This window comes from Callorhinus ursinus, unplaced genomic scaffold (assembly GCF_003265705.2).
Source record: "Callorhinus ursinus isolate GAN/ISIS: 27379988/994484 unplaced genomic scaffold, GSC_fseal_2.0 scaffold25, whole genome shotgun sequence".
NCBI lineage: Eukaryota > Metazoa > Chordata > Mammalia > Carnivora > Otariidae > Callorhinus > Callorhinus ursinus.
In genome coordinates this window covers 23,119,204-23,135,061 of record NW_027397087.1, presented here as the reverse complement: position 1 = coordinate 23,135,061, position 15,858 = coordinate 23,119,204, and the positions used below count along the sequence as shown (strand labels likewise).

General features: G+C 44.8%; 1 protein-coding gene and 1 long non-coding RNA gene across 3 annotated transcripts in view; both read right to left on the bottom strand.

The window, feature by feature from the left end:
- Positions 1 to 828, bottom strand: part of CGNL1 (cingulin like 1) — a 154,913-nt gene extending 154,085 nt beyond the window's left edge. For both annotated transcript variants that reach the window (XM_025884501.2, XM_073877067.1), the window contains exon 1: positions 651 to 828. The gene's annotated coding sequence lies outside the window, so the exon portion shown is untranslated. The remainder of the gene's footprint in view (positions 1 to 650) is intronic.
- Positions 829 to 6,630: 5,802 nt separating this feature from the next.
- Positions 6,631 to 15,858, bottom strand: part of LOC112832832 (uncharacterized) — a 15,186-nt gene continuing 5,958 nt past the window's right edge. Inside the window, exon 3 of the long non-coding RNA XR_003210497.2 lies at positions 6,631 to 7,446. This is a non-coding gene — a long non-coding RNA (uncharacterized lncRNA). The remainder of the gene's footprint in view (positions 7,447 to 15,858) is intronic.

The window sequence follows — 15,858 nt, the reverse complement described above, 5'->3', positions numbered from 1 at the left end:
GGGCACTGCTTCCTTGGGGTGAAGGGGTCCGCACATAGTAAATACACAAAGTTTTTTAAAATCCTGTGTAACTCCAACGTGATAGCCAAGCACCTGTCTAGAGGCCAAGGAGTGATGCAACTTGGAAAAGTCCCTTGGAAAGCAAGGCTCTGTGCTGTAAGAGAGGCTTTCAGGGAAGACCTGCACGGACGGGGAGGGCCAGGGAGAGAGCCGCGGCCACAAGCCCTTCGCTGCAAGGGACGGTCTGGACGAGCACGCCGAGAAGTTAAGTAAAACTGGGTGGGAGAGGGGCTGAGGTGCTCCGTTTGGGACCTCGGCTCCCTCGCAGCTGTCATAGGAACCCAGGGGTTGAGGCAGGGTGCGAAGGCTGCCGATCCCTCTTCTCTGCAGGGCGGTAGGTCCTGGAGGCCCCCCCCCAGCCCCGACGCCGCTCCCCGCGGAGTCCCCACCATCTGTTGGGTAGGGCGGCGGGCCGCGAGCGCACCTTCCAGCCCCGGCACCCGCGCGCCTGGCGGCGGGCGCGGCACGGTCCCCAGCCCGCAAGGCGGACTCGCCTCCGCGCACCTGGCGGAGCCCCAGCCCCTCCGGTCCCGCCGCCGCCTCCGAGTCACCTCGGCCCCCGGCCCAGCGCCCGCTCCCGCCTCACTCACCGCCGCCGCCGCCGCCCAGGTCCCGCTCCCGCCGCAACCAGCAGAGCCCGGCCCGAGTGCAGGGGCCGCGGCGCCGCCAGGAGGCCGGGCGAGCCGGCCCCGCCCCGCCCTCCGGGGAGGAGGGGCAGGGGGCCGCGCGGGGGCGAGAGCAGCCGGGGCGGCCGCGGGACAGGCGCCCCCTCGCTCCCCCGCCTCGGCGCCGCGCGCCCGCCGCTCCCCTCCGCACCCGGACTGGGGCTTGGGCCGCACGCGCCGCCCAGCGCCGGCACCTCTTCCCACCGCACCTCACGCCCCACGCTCCCCTCCTGCGACGCTTTGTCCTCGCCCTGCCCGGGATCGGAATGTCCTCCCACCTCCCCTCCACCATCGCTGGGTGTCTTTCTCCTGCAAGCCTCCAACTTTCTTTCCAAATTCCCGGTTTCGCAGCACCCCCGCCCAAACCCCTGCCTGTTTCCCCCTCCCCCTGCAGCCCCTGAGCCCAGTTTTCGCTTTACCCCTCCCTGCAGCCCTTTTAACCCCAACTGGGCAGAAACTTAAAAGTGTAACTTTTCTTTCCACCGCAATCAACTCAACAAATATTTATTGAGCACCTACTGTGTCTAGACACTGGTGGAGGGGTGTCAGATGATAGAGGCCACTTCCAGTCTAACAATAATAAAAGTCTGTCCCTGGCTAGGGAGGCAGGGGAGTGGGGTGCCCCAGGTCGCACAGCTGATGGTAGTAGGACTGGGATTGGAAAGCAGATTTCTAGCATCTAGTTTAGGCCCATTCCAGGGGAAATTGCAGGACGCCCCTGGCCAGCTGGGAGAGCTCGAGACCAAGTATGAAATGAGGAACAGGATACCTACCCCACCAGGTTGTAAAGGTTGCCTGAGAAAACGTGGAAATGTCAGGCGACCTATACTTGGTAAGTCAATGGTTGTGGACATACTGAACAAAGTAGACACTTGAAAATTCAGTAATTTCAAGTAACAATATAAAAAGGCTTTAAAAAGTAATAGTGAATGGAAGAAAATATTTGCCATTTATATATCTGACAAGGGATTAATATCCAAAAATATATAAAGAACTCCTACAACTCAGTAACAAAAAAAAACCCAGACAAGCTGATTTAAAAATGAGCAGAGGATTTGAATAGACAGTTTTCCAAAGACGACATACAGATGGCAAACAGATACCTGAAAAGTTGTAAACATCACTATGCAGAGGACATAAGGGAAATGCAAATCAAAACCACAATGAGATATCACCTCACACCTGTTAGAATGGCTGTTCTCCAAAAGACAAGAAATAACTTGGTATGGATGTAGACAAAAGGGAACCCTTGTGCATTGTTGGGAATGTTAATTAATGCAACCATTTTAAAAAACAATATGGCAGTTCTTCAAAAAATTATAAATAGAACTACCATATCATCCAGCAATTCCACTTTTGGGTATTTATCTGAAGAAAATGAAAACACTAACTCAAAAAGATATATGCACCCCCCCCATGTTCATTGCAGCATTATCTATAATAGCCAAGATATGAAAACAACCTAAGTGTCCATCGGTGGATGAATGGATAAAGAAAATGTGATGTATATGTAACATACACAAATGTGTATATGAATAAATGATATATATACGAATTTTATTTTAGCCATTAAAAAGATGGAACTCTTGCCATTTGCGATAACATGGATGGACCTTGAGGGTATTATGCTAAGTGAGGTAAGTCAGAGAAAGACTATTATATGATCTCACTTATATGTGGAATCTAAAAAAATTAAAAAGGAGCTCATGGACACAGAGAACAGATTGATGGTTGCCAGAGATGGGAGGTGGGGGGTAGCAAATGGTTGAAAGGATTCAAAAGGTACAAACATCCAGTTATTACATAAATAAGTCATGGTGACTATAGATAATACTGTATTGCATATTTGAGAGTTGCTGAAAGAGTAAATCTTGGGACACCTGGGTGGCTCAGTTGGTTAATCGGTTAAGTGTCTGCCTTTCTGCTCAGGTCATGATCCCGGGGGTCCTAGGATCAGGCCCCACATAGCACCGGCTCCCTCTCCCCCTCCCCCTGCTTGTGCTGTCTCAAATAAATAAATAAAATCTTTAAAATAAAAGAGTAAATCTTAAAAGTTCTCATCACACACACACACACACACACACAAATCTTTGTAACTGGATGTTAACTAGACTTATTGTGGTGATCCTCTCACAATACAAATATTGAATCATTATGTTGTGGGCATGCTAGAAAGGGGAATGGGGCCAGACAGATACCTTTGAAAAGGCATGAAATACTGCAGTGAGGGAGCTCAAGTTAACCAAACAGTACTTGGACACTGCAAAATGGTTAGAAGAGAACTTGCATCCTAAGGAGGGAAGGCATTTTTTTAAAACATTTATTTTTTTTTTAAGATTTTATCTATTTATTTGACAGACACAAGAGAGGGAACACAAGCAGGGGGAGTGGCAGAGGGAGAAGCAGGCCCCCTGCTGAGCAGGGAGCCCGATGCGGGGCTCATCCCAGGACCCTGGGATCAGGGCCCAAGCTGAAGGCAGACGCCTAACGACTGAGCCACCCAGGCGCCCCGAGGGAAGGCATTTTTAAAAGGCCCTAGAGACCAGGAATGGCAGAAACTTGCAGCCTAGGAACCAGAAAAGCTTTGAGGAGGGTTTGCCGCAGGCTGGGACAGGAAAGAAAGAAACTTCCAAAAAGAAGCCACGGGACTTGGGAACCAGGTGTGTGCAGGGAGGGATTGCAAAAAGCAAAGACAAAGCTGATACAGACTTTGGCCCATGGCTTGGAGCACCAGAAATAAGGATGATTTTCTATGAGAGCTGTGGAAGGCTCAGTGGCGCTGAGGTAATGATGGTGCTTTCCGCAGGCAACAGGAGGTGGGGGCGGGAGGTGGAGGGCCAGAGGTGAGCAGCGTCCAGGTGCGGGGTGAAGGGGAGTAAGGGCCAGACCAGGTGCCAGGAGAGAAGAGTGCCGTGCCCTCAGTTAGGGCAGAGGGGGCTGAGGGCAGCAGCCCAGGTACTTGAGAGCCGAGAGCCAGCCAGCTTTCGGGAAGACCCAGGGAAGTCTTTGATGGCTACCAGGGGTGAGTGGTTCCTGAAGGAGAGCCTGTGCCGAATGTCATTATCTTACTTCTTCCCTAGATCCTTGCACAAGGAGCTCTAGAAAGTACGTGCTCAGTAAATATTTATTAAGTGTTTTAAAAGCATTAATCAGGGGCGCCTGGGTGGCTCGTTCAGTTAAGCGTCTACCTTCAGCTCAGGTCATGATCTCAGGATACTGGGATTGAGCCCCACTTCGGGCTCCAGGCTTAATGGGGAGTCTCTTCCTCTCCCTCTGTACCTCCCCCTTCCCTGCTCCCCTCTCTCATGCTGTGCACGCTCTCTCAAATAAAATCTTTTTTTTTAAAGATTTTATTTATTTATTGAGAGAGAGAATGAAATAGAGAGAGAGAGCATGAGACGGGGGGAGGGTCCGAGGGAGAAGCAGGCTCACTGCTGAGCAGGGAGCCCGATGCAGGACTCGATCCCGGGACTCCAGGATCATGACCTGAGCCGAAGGCAGTCGCTTAACCAACTGAGCCACCCAGGCACCCTCAAATAAAATCTTTTTTAAAAATTACAAATAAAAATAAAAAGCATTAATCAGCAATTGCCCTCCCACCCACTTTGAGGCAAGTATGTTGCCAATAACGAAAATAAGGGGAGCCTTTGAGGGTGAGGAGAGAGATGGGATAGAGATTAGTTTATCAGAGAAACTGCTTTTTGATGGGCTGTAACCAGGTTGCATGCTCAAGCCCCTTCAGCCCTAACTGAAAGCAAACCTTTCTCTCCGGGCAAAGCTTTAGAAATTTTGAAAAGCATCCTTGCTTTATTTTTATTCAATGTAAGTCTTTCTCCCTTGACTGCTGCTACTGAGCCTGTAAAAAGAGATTTTGGGGGGGGAGTTTGGGGGGCTTTGTTGTATTTGTTTTGTCAATTGCAGCAACTTGCCAGAAGTGAAACTTTCAGGAGGAAGAGTAAAGAAAACTCGCCTCTTTTCTCCACCCAATTTTGTGTCCATGGAAAACATGATGCAGGAACATTGAGAGTAATGCTGTGGGATGAATAACATAGAAGTAGTGATGGAGAACACAGGAGGGGCCACGGGAGGGAAGCTGCATCATGGACCGCTTCCTGTGGCTCCCACTGTGAGGATGTAGGGAATGCGGGTAATAAAGGGAGCACGGAAAGACATTTGTAGAAGGTGAGCTCAGACATGCAAGACAGGAAACAGGAGGAAGTGAGTAAAACAGAAAAGAGTAAAGTGGTTTATTTGGTTGAAGTGGAGAAGCTCTGCTTGGGAAGAAAGTGGGGGTGGAAAGGAGACCAGGAAAGGGGACTTCGGCTGGAGCCTTTTGAAGAGTCGGCCTTAGTTTGGGTTGCCCTGGCAATGGAGCCTGAGACAGGATATGGGTCCGGTGGTTATTCCAGAAGGGATCCCCGGAAGTAGAGTGAGGGAGCAGGAAACGTGAGAGAGGGAAGGGGGCAGCCACCATTAGGGTGTAATGGTGCCTCTGGAGAAGGTGCTCAATGCTTCCCTCACCCCCAGAATTCACAACCTGGAGGTCTGGGGGAGGGGAGAGCTGGAGTATTTTCCCAGAATTCCAGCAAGGACTGCCCCTGGGGGCTACACTCCCCACCCCAGCTCCCTGGGGCAAAAGCGCTCCCTCCAGGGGGGCAACTGACAGCCCTCAGTGACACTGGGTTTGCAAGGAACTGTCCCTGTAGCAACAGCTCTCACAGTGCATGTGGGTCCTCAGGCCCTGCCTCCTACAGCTATGGCAGCCAGCCGGCATCTTCTCTTGGTACTACCCCCACTGCGTCACCCCCAAGCTGTTTCATGATGGAGTGACTGCCCTGGAACCCTAGAGGTCAAACGTCTAGCAAGTTCCACCAGCCTGGAACCACAGCGACTTCTCTGCCATCCAGTGAGACCGCGCTGTGCCCTCCCCAGCAAGGCCTGGCTCTGAGCCAGAGCAGAAGGGAGGCTATCTCATTTCTAGACCGTCCACCCTTTCTACATGAGGCTAAGAATCTCTGCCTCAAACTATTCACTTGTCCAGGTGTTCACTCTTGTAGGTGCTAGAAGAAGATACTTAATATACCAAACAATTAAGTTTCTGTTTGAAGTTCTAGAGTCCGGTGGGCTGGCAAACTTGCGAGGTCTTCCTTCGGCCTACCAGAAAAAACTCTAACCCCTTGGCAAGGTGTGGAAAACCGTGCATGCTCTGGCCCGGATTGCCAGAGAACTCAACAAGGGGGCCATGCCCTTGCCCACCTCACCCCTACACTCTGGGCCTGCTCTCAAGTCTCCTTTACCTAGAATGCCCTTCCCTCTGGCTCTTTATCTTTTAAGGTTTAGCTTAAGTCCTTCCTCCTCTGTCCACCCACGTTGCCTTGCAGAGTTTTATCATAGCACCTATTTACTTATAACTCAGTTCCCCCACACATGGTGAGCTCCTTAACTGCAAGGAGAAGGCCAGTTCCCTCACTGAGTTTCCATCCACTAGCACATAGCAGGTGTTCCAGTAAATGTTTGATGAATGAATAAACAAACACATGCTAGTCCCTTCGCACCCTAGCCATCAGGAAATGCCACTGAAAACAGGTTCTGAGTTCATCATTTTGTGGCCAGACCAGGGCATAGATAGCCCAGCCCATCTGATTCTAACAAAACTTGCCCTGTGGACTTGGACTAGTAATTTAATAATCCCGTGGCCTGGATCCCAGGGTCTCTAAAGGGAGGTGATATTCATGAACCCCACAGGGAAGAGGTGGAGTCTAATTACTATTTAAAGATCCTAAATAGCCTTTGGAAAAACAAATGTGTTTGTGTATAGTGTGGAGGAAGGTAATGAAGCTGAGTATGCCATTAACACATTCTTATTCTGGGGGAGACAGGAAGATAAAGATACCGTCACTTTATTTTTTTATTCATTTTAAAGGTAGGATGTCCCTATCATATAGGTGAAAATGTTGAAAAAGGAGGAGAAAAAAAAATGAAATATGGTTGAGTTGGTTCCACACTGCCCTTTCAGGATTTCCTCTAAGGGGACCACAAATTTTTCCCACAGGTGTCTCAATGTGCACAATAAAAAAAAAAAAAAAATCAAGAGAGAATAAATAGCAACATTAGAGGGATCCAGCATAGTCAAAAGAATTTTATGTGCATTTTGTGGCTCCATTGGCCCCAAGCAGGGCTGAACTTTCTAGAAGCTAGTCATGCCTGTCTGGAGTAGGAAAGGTAGAACTCATCAGGGATCAGCTGAGGGAGGAGCTATTAGACACAGGACAAGTTCACAGTCCCTGTCTCCTCGGTCATTCGGACACCACTGATATGAATTCAATGAAGACGCATTTGTTAAATATTATCCCCAGAGTGGCCCTGGCTGGGTCGAAACAACTCTAGTATATAAAAGCCTTGCCTTTTCACCACACTTTGGCCAAAGTCAGGATAGCTCAAATTTCAAGATAAAAAACAAAACTTAAAAAAAAAATTCTTTTTTTTAACTTTGACTCTGTGGGCCACCAATTCTCTCTAGCAAATTAATGAACCATTTGTGGGGGTTGGATTACTTGATCATAGGTCATTTAAGCTGTCCTGCGGGCCACATTCTCAGACCAACTGGGCAACAGATAAGACCTGAAACACCAGATGACCTGTTTTTAAATGCTGCATTTTTGTTCATTTAGGATTGCCAAAGCTCTCAAACAAGGGAGTTCTCCTTCCAGAATGCATCTTTCTGAAAGAAAAAGTATCAAGGGATTAATTGGTAGCTAGTTCTGAAATAACAAAAACTAGAATTTAGTTTATCTTGCAAAAGTCGTTACGATTTATTTTCCTAGAACTTAGGTGTAAGGAGTTAGCATAGGGCTTGTGAGATGGTCTACTACAGAGCAGGCTGAAGTCCACAGGCTGGTGATTCCCTCTGTCTACAGTCCTGTGGTCAAGGAGACAGTGATTGTAGCAGGAACTTGGATTTCTGGGGCAGTCTGAGGAACTTCATGTTTCACATTTAAATGTCAGAACCACCTGGTGAGGTAGATGTTCTTATCCCCATTTTACAGATGAGGGAGTTGAGGCTTAGAAAAGTCACACAACTTGCCCAAGACCAGCTCCTTAATGAATATGTGAAGGAGCAATCTCTACGGCTCCTGGGTCTGTCAGAACGAGAGCTTTGTTGGAGAATCCCAGGCCGTCAGACTGGAAGGCATTTAGGGAGATTCATCCCAAGCCTTCCTTCCCTCCTTTCAGAACAGGGTTGGTCTTCGCCTCTCCAGCACCCTGCACGAAACCAAGGGGCCCTTAGCGCCTGGGTGGCCACGAGGAGTTTCCAGATGGGTGGTTTGGGGGCAGTTTTCCCCTGTGTGCTTGCTTGCTTGTATTCATTCATTCATTCATTCGTTCATTCATTCATTAACGATTGTATTTATTTATTTCAGAGAGAGAAAGAGAGATGGAGAGCGCAAGCATGAGTGGTGGGGAGGGGCAGAGGGAGAAGCAGACTCCTTGCTGAGCAGAGAGCCTGATGTGAGGACCCTGGGATCATGACCTGAGCTGAAGGCGGACACTGAAATGATTGAACCACCCAGGCGCTGGGTCCCCCACTGTCCCCTTGCCCAATGTGCTTTAGTCTCACACCCGAGGCTCAGAGGGGACCACGTGCCCACAGAACCCAGCCTGGAGCTGTCCTTCCATGCCTGATACCTCAGTCCCTCCCAGCCCTGAGACCCTTCTGTGAAATATAAGGACACGCATATTGATGTCCATAGGCCTTTCCCTCACCATATGATTTCCAGATTTTGAGCCAACACAATGAAGATGACTTTTAAGCTTTGGATGCGGGCTCAGAAAGAAGGAAAAGGGGCAGCAGAGGTTTGTGTATAAGTCAGCCTTAAGTAGCTCTGCCCGCAGGAGAGGCCAGGCAAGAGCTGAGCTGGGCATCAGGGGCCAGCACAGCCAGGGTGGAGAGTCCCTACATTGGCGGGGACAAGAGTCACCCTGGGCCTCTCACTCAGGGCCAAAGCTTCTCTTCCTCTGAGGCCTCCAGTCCACGCTGTCTCTGAAACTACGGGGACCTGGCCAGTGGCTCCAAATCGAACATGGCATTAAATGTTTAGATAAAAGACTAGGCACTCAAAAATGCCTCTTAGGCTATCATTGGCAGCAAAGCAGAATTTACATCTGGCTCACGGCAGTGGGATCGAGACCACCATGAACCATCTGAAGTGGACAGGACATGATAAAGGAAATTTAGGCATCACTATTGCCAGTGTGAGGTCTAACATGATTGATGTATTTTAATGCGAACAGAATAATTATATTTAAGGATACTCAAAGATGTACCCTTACATAGTTCCTTTACTATAGGGCTATGTGGTCTTCTGCGGTACCTGGGCACTTTGGCATAGTGGGTCCCTTCTTCCAAAAAAATATTAAAAATTATATTTTACAATGGGGCACCTGGATGGCTCAGTTGGTTAAGCATCTGCCTTCAGCTCAGGTCATGATCCCAGGGTCCTGAGATCGAGCCCCGCATCGAGCTCCCTGCTCGGCGGGAAGCCTGCTTCTCCCTCTGCCACTCCCCCTGCTTGTGTTCCTGCTCTTGCTGTGTCTCTCTCTGTCCAATAAATAAATAAAATCTTTTTAAAAATGATATTTTACAGATGCATTGGTATAAAGTATGTTAATATTATATAGTAAAACATGTTCTTCCACCTAAATGTTCATTTTTCCCCCTCTAATTTTAAAAGAAATTAAGTATTTTTGTGGATTTCTGAAAGTATTATGAGCCTGAGCAGTGTACATGCTGTGTCTAAGGGGAATGAGTCGGCCCTGTTTATATACAGAGGGTTTCCGCCCTACAGTGACTACGTGGGGAACTTTAAAAATTAACTTTGTTTGGAGCTCCATCCCTGGAGCAATTAAATCAAAGTCTCTAGGGGGGACCTAGGCACCCAATTTTGGCATTTTTAAAAGTTCTAATAATATTTGCTTTGTAAGGACCTTATGTTTCTCAAAAGCAAATTCTCTTATTTTTTTTTCTTTTTTTAAAGATTTTATTTATTTATTTGACACAGAGAGAGAGAGAACACAAGCAGGGGGAACAGTATTGGGAAAAGCAGGACCTAGCTGAGCAGCAAGCCCAATATGGGGCTTGATCCCAGGACCCCCGAATCATGACCTGAGCTGAAGGCAGATGCTTAACCAACTGAGCCACTCAGGTGCCCCAACTTACTGGGTTGTTTTTTTTTCCTAAAAAAATTGTTAAGAGACTATCCTTTGAGGCTAGAGAGGGACTGCTCTTCTGCAGATCAATTTCCCCAGTAGAGAGCCTGACTATATATATTTTTTTTTTCTTAAAGATTTTATTTATTTATTTGACAGAGAGACACCGCGAGAGAGGGAACACAAGCAGGGGGAGTGGCAGAGGGAGAAGCAGGCTTCCCGCGGAGCAGGGAGTCGATGCGGGGCTCGATCCCAGGACCCTGGGATCATGACCCGAGCCAAAGGCAGACGCCCAACGACTGAGCCACCCAGGTGCCCCTATATTTTATTTCTATCAGACAAAATCTACTTCTCTACATCACAGTGGGACAATGTTTTTGAGATATCAGTGAAAAAAATCCCTTTCCTTTCTGCCCTCTGTAGCTGTCCTTCCCCTTTTTAAGCCCCCGTTGTTTGGCTGTTTGGCTTGAGGGTGGGATGTGACAGGGTGGGAGGCAGACAAGAAAGGAGTTCAGAGTGGTAGTTTTTCAAAGACCTTTGAACTTGGAGGTCTCCAGGCCTAGGCTAAAAGTTTGGGAAATGTGAGGCATAGCCGTGGGATTTGCTCTGGAGGAATAGAAAATATTATTCTAGACTAGAGGAGAAGAGACTGAGGGCAGAGGGGGGTGGGTGGATGTGAAGAACCATTGAAACAAATGAGAAAAAAATAGATGTAAGGGGCACTGCCAGGGGACTGAGGAGTACTTTGGGAGCCGCCACGTTGGCTTGCAGATATACCAGCTGCCGCTCCCTGGGCAAGACTTCCTTTACGCCACAGTCAGCCCTTTGCCTGGTGACTGCCAGGAGGGGATGCCCACTCATGCCGGAGATTTTGCATAATCCCCTTCTAATCCTGGACGCTCTGTTCCTACCTTATACTATTCTAGAACATTCTTTTTTTTTTTAAGATTTTATTTATTTATTTGAGAGAGAGAGAATGAGAGATAGAAAACACGAGAGGGAAGAGGTTCAGAGGGAGCAGCAGACTCCCTGCTGAGCAGGGAGCCCGATGTGGGACTCAATCCTGGGACTCCAGGATCATGACCTGAGCCGAAGGCAGTCGCTTAACCAACTGAGCCACCCAGGTACCCTATTCTAGAACATTCTTAAGCTCCAAGAAGGAGGATAGAGTTCCGGATACCATGCTCTCATAAGATGGCCTGGCATATTCTCACGGGATTACGACATTTTTAAGAAAATACAGAAGAAGTGAAAGATAACTACCACAAACATAGTTCAGTTAATGTTTCACTGCCTTAAAACTTACACTTAATACCAGAAAAAGGTCTATCCAGTCAGTGGTAAAATTCAGACATCTCAGAATTAGTGGATATAACAAAAGTTGAAAACATTTTAGGAAGGAAAATACCTACATTTGATATTAAGGGAGACAGCTAAGAAGTATGATACTAAGGGACATTAAAAAACAAACAAACAAAACAATAATATAACGTAACAAACTGAATTTGGCCAGAACATTCTCCGATAAGGGAGCTCTTAGGATGACACACACCATCTATCTTAATTATATACCTGTCCAAAAGATAGAATACAACAGGAAGAATGAAGTTTTAATGAGCTTGGAGGGCTATAAAATGGTTGCCTTGTTATAAACTCTGGTTGTTATATACCAGCAAGGACAAGTATTTGTTTTCTATTTTAAATTCTGTTTTCACAAAGCAAGGAATTTGCAAGGATTTGCAAGGAATGATAAAGTAGAAAGAGATTTTTCAAAGCGGTTCACTTTACTACTTCTAAAATGTAGCCCCTAAGAGTGTCCATGTCTCTCTGTCTATCTTTCTTTCTTTAGCTGTTCTGTTTGAACGAAAGGTACTTAATAAAATTGATAGTTTTCAAAACATTGTGTTTCGGTGAAAATTTTCTGGAGATGGATGGTGATAGTTTTGCAGCAGTGTTATGTACTTTAAGCCACTAAACTACACACTTAAAATGGTGTACATGGGGATTTTTATGTTTGTAGATTTCACCACAATTTAAATAATAATAATAATGAGCCCCTGAGTCCAGATTGCGGGGGGGAAAAATACAAAAACATTGTGATTGTGGTTTTGCTTGTCTGCATACGTGTGTATACTTATATATGACAAAAGGAAGAGAGGAGATGATTTACATTTATTTTAAAAATTTTCTGGTTACTTGTGTCTAGCTGATGAAAATATAAAATATGAGCATCGGTACATGTCTAGGATGTTGTGGACTAGTGATGGCATCTAGTAAATGGAGGAAATTTGAGTCTGGGTCTTACTTTATGAAATATTATAATTACACACTAATTAGTTTATGATAAAAAAATCACAACATCACTTTTAACATTTAGCGTCTTATTCAAGCCCATATAGCCATGCTTTCTTCCAGTCTTAGTCCTGCTCCTTACCATGCCAAGCACCCACAGGCTGAGAAAAAAATCCACACAAACAACAAACTCCTCTTCTGAAATCTCCAAAAGATACCAACATATTTTGAAAATGTTTCTTATGCAAATGAACTATTGGAGGGGCAGCAACAAAGCAGTATTAAGATGCGTGTAGTAATAAATTCTTTATATTGACCTGGATATAGTAACACAATCTGTTGAAAATAGGATTAATGATGACAAGAGGCATCATTTTTTGGAAAGATGTCCATTACTTAATATTTCTATTGTTCTCCAACAACTCCACAAACAATAGAAATGCCCATTCAGTCTCCTCGCTTGCTTCCGACATCCATTTCAATAGGTGAGGACCCGGCAAGCGGCGGGGAGAGAGGAATTTCCATGTGCCGGGCTATGCAGGGTTTTAAATGCATTGTCTCATTCAGTCCTCACAATTTAGCCCAAGCAGTGTTGTTATATCCATTGTGCAAGGAGGAAAGTGGCACACAGAGATTATATAATTTGCTCAAGATTGCACAACTAGCAAGTAACAGAGCTAGGATTCAAACCCAGATCTGTCTGACTCCAAAGACTATGTACTTACTCATTGTGCTGTATCACATGTCTATAGAGCCAGCTCTTTTATTCATAATGTTTATCTTAGAATGTGTATTTTTTCATTATAGAAATAACTCAGACCTTCCAAGTCAAGATGACACTGACTGAAACCACTCTCTTCTACTACAAATACAGAAGTAAATGAAAGCTGAAGTCCCCACATGCAACAAAAATCTTTAGCTATAAGGGCTGCCTCTGGGAACTCATGGAGAACTAAGGTCAGATATGAGCTGGGGTCACAGGCTCCCATGCCTGCTTGAGAACGGGAGCCATATTCACTTTCCTCAGGGTGGGAGCAGACTAACCTGACAGCCCTGGGTATGAGGCCAAGGCTGGAAATCATGCTTTCTGCTCAAGAATAGGGACTCAAATTGCTTGCTTATTAGATTTAGAACCAAAAATATACCTCTTGCCCACAGCAGGAGAATGACACAGGGTCACCTGCATGACTGAAAACTGACTCACACTTAATATCCAGAATTTAATCTCTGTCCAGAGAAGAAACATTAGACCACTACCCTAAGATCAAATTTTAAGAATGTGTAACCAGAAAACCACCCAACAGTGAAGAAAAATCTCACTTGAAAGAAGAGTCCTCAGACAAAATGGCAAAACACATGAGTCAATCCAGTGCTATGAACACTGGACTGGGTTCAGCAAATGAGATAATTCATGCTGGCAGAAATGTAGATAACACCACGAAGAACTATAATAAGAATATATATTCTTAAAATCCCCAGAGAGAAAATAAGGGATGGTATTCATAAATCAAGAAGAGGAAGCTGTGAAACAAAAACAGGCAGATATTGAAAAGCACTAACTAAAATTACTGAAATGGAAAAATAATCATTTAACTAAAAATTTAAACAGAGGGATAATCATCAGTTTGGATACAGCTAAAGACTTCAGTAAATGAATTATAAGATACAGCTGAGGCAATTACCCAGGACTCAGCTTAAAGAGGTGGAGATAGAAAATAATGGGAAAAAAGGTGAGATCTCCAATTCCAGATAAGAGTTCCAGAAATGGGGGTGCCTGGGTGGCTCAGTTAACCATCCACCTCTTGACTTTGGCTCATTTCATGATCTGAGACTGAGCTGCATGTCAGGCTCCATGCTCAGCAGGGAGTCTGCTTGAGATTCTCTCTCCCTCTGTTCCTCCCCCAACTTGTGCTCTCTCGCTCTCTCTCAAATAAATAAATAAATATATAAATCTTAAAAAAAGAAAAATAAAGGAGTTCCAGAAATGAAGAACAGGGAAAATAAGAGACATGCAAGAATGAAATGCCTAAGAATATCCCCAAATCGAGGAAAGACATGAGTCCTCAGGTTTAAAAGTTCCCATTAATTGAGAACATCAGGGATAAAGGGAAAATATTAAAAGGTACTAGAAAGAAAGGTCTACTCAGATCGACAATAGACTTTTTTGCAGCAATAGTAGATACCAAAAATAGTGGAATAATAATCATGACTGGGCTGAGGGAAAATCACAGCAAATTTCATAAATGAGAACTCTATACTCAGGCTTATTATTCAAGAGCAGAGGTGAAGGAGCATATGGGTGGCTCAGTCAGTTGAGCATCTGACTCCTGATTTCAGCTCAAGTCATGATCTCAGGGTCATGGGATAAGCCCTGGGTCAGTCTTCACACTAAGCATGGATCCTGCTTAGGATTCTCTGTCTCTCTACCCCTCAGCCTGCTTGCACTCATGCTTGCTCTCAAAAAAAAAAAAAAAAAAAAAAAAAGAGCAATGATGAAATAAAGGCATTTTCAGATCTACAAAGACTAAGTGATTTTACTTCATACAGATCCCTGCTAAGAGAAATATGTACATTTAATGAAGAAATGGAATGACAGATGAAACAGCAAAGAAATACTGATCAAAGCAACAGTAAGAACATGTTGGAAATCTACATAAATATTGACTATTCCAATGATAAGAGCAATTTTTAAAATTAGGGCCCAGAAAAAAAGAAGCAGAGAGTTTACTTTCTGACTCATTCTATGAGGCCAGCATAGTCTAATACCAAAACAAGATAAAGATATTACAAGAAAGGAAAATAATAGACCAATAACTCTCATGAATATGAAAAATCATCAACAAAGTATTAGCAAATCAATTCAGCATTGTATTAAAAGAATTATACATCACAACTAAGTGGGAATTATTTCAGGTATGCAAGGCTAGTTCAACATTCAAAAATCAGTCTAATCCACCATATAAACAACCTTTAAAGAAGAAAATCATAATCATGCCGATTGTTTAGGAAAAAAAGCATTTGATGAAATTCAACATTCATTCATGATTAAAAACTCTCAGTAAACTAGAAATAGAAATTGCCTGAACTTGATAAAGAACATATACAAAAAGCCTACAGCCAACATCATCATACTCAATGGTGAGAAACAGGATGCTTTCTCCCAAAGATCAAGAACAAGGCTAGAATGTCACCTCTCACCGCTCTTAGGCAACATTGTACTAGAAGTTCTGGCCAGAGCAATTGGAGAAGAAAATGAAATAAAATACGTAGAGACTGGGAAGAAAAAAAAATTGCCTTTGTTTGTAGATAATCCCAAAGAACTGACAACGAAACTCCAGAAAATAATCAATTATAGCAAGGTCACAGGATGCAAGGTTTATATACCAAAGTTAATTGCTTTCTTATAAACCAGTAACAAACAATTGGAATTGGAAATTAAAAGCACAGTACAATTTATGTTGACAAACCCACCCCAAAAAAGGAATGCTTACATATAAATCTAATGAACTATCTTTAGTATCCATATGCAGCAAACCTCAAAACCAGTGAAAGAAATCAGAAAGATCTAAATAAATGAGAGATATTCTGTGTTTACAGATTGGAAGATTCATTATTGTTAAACTGTCAATTCTTC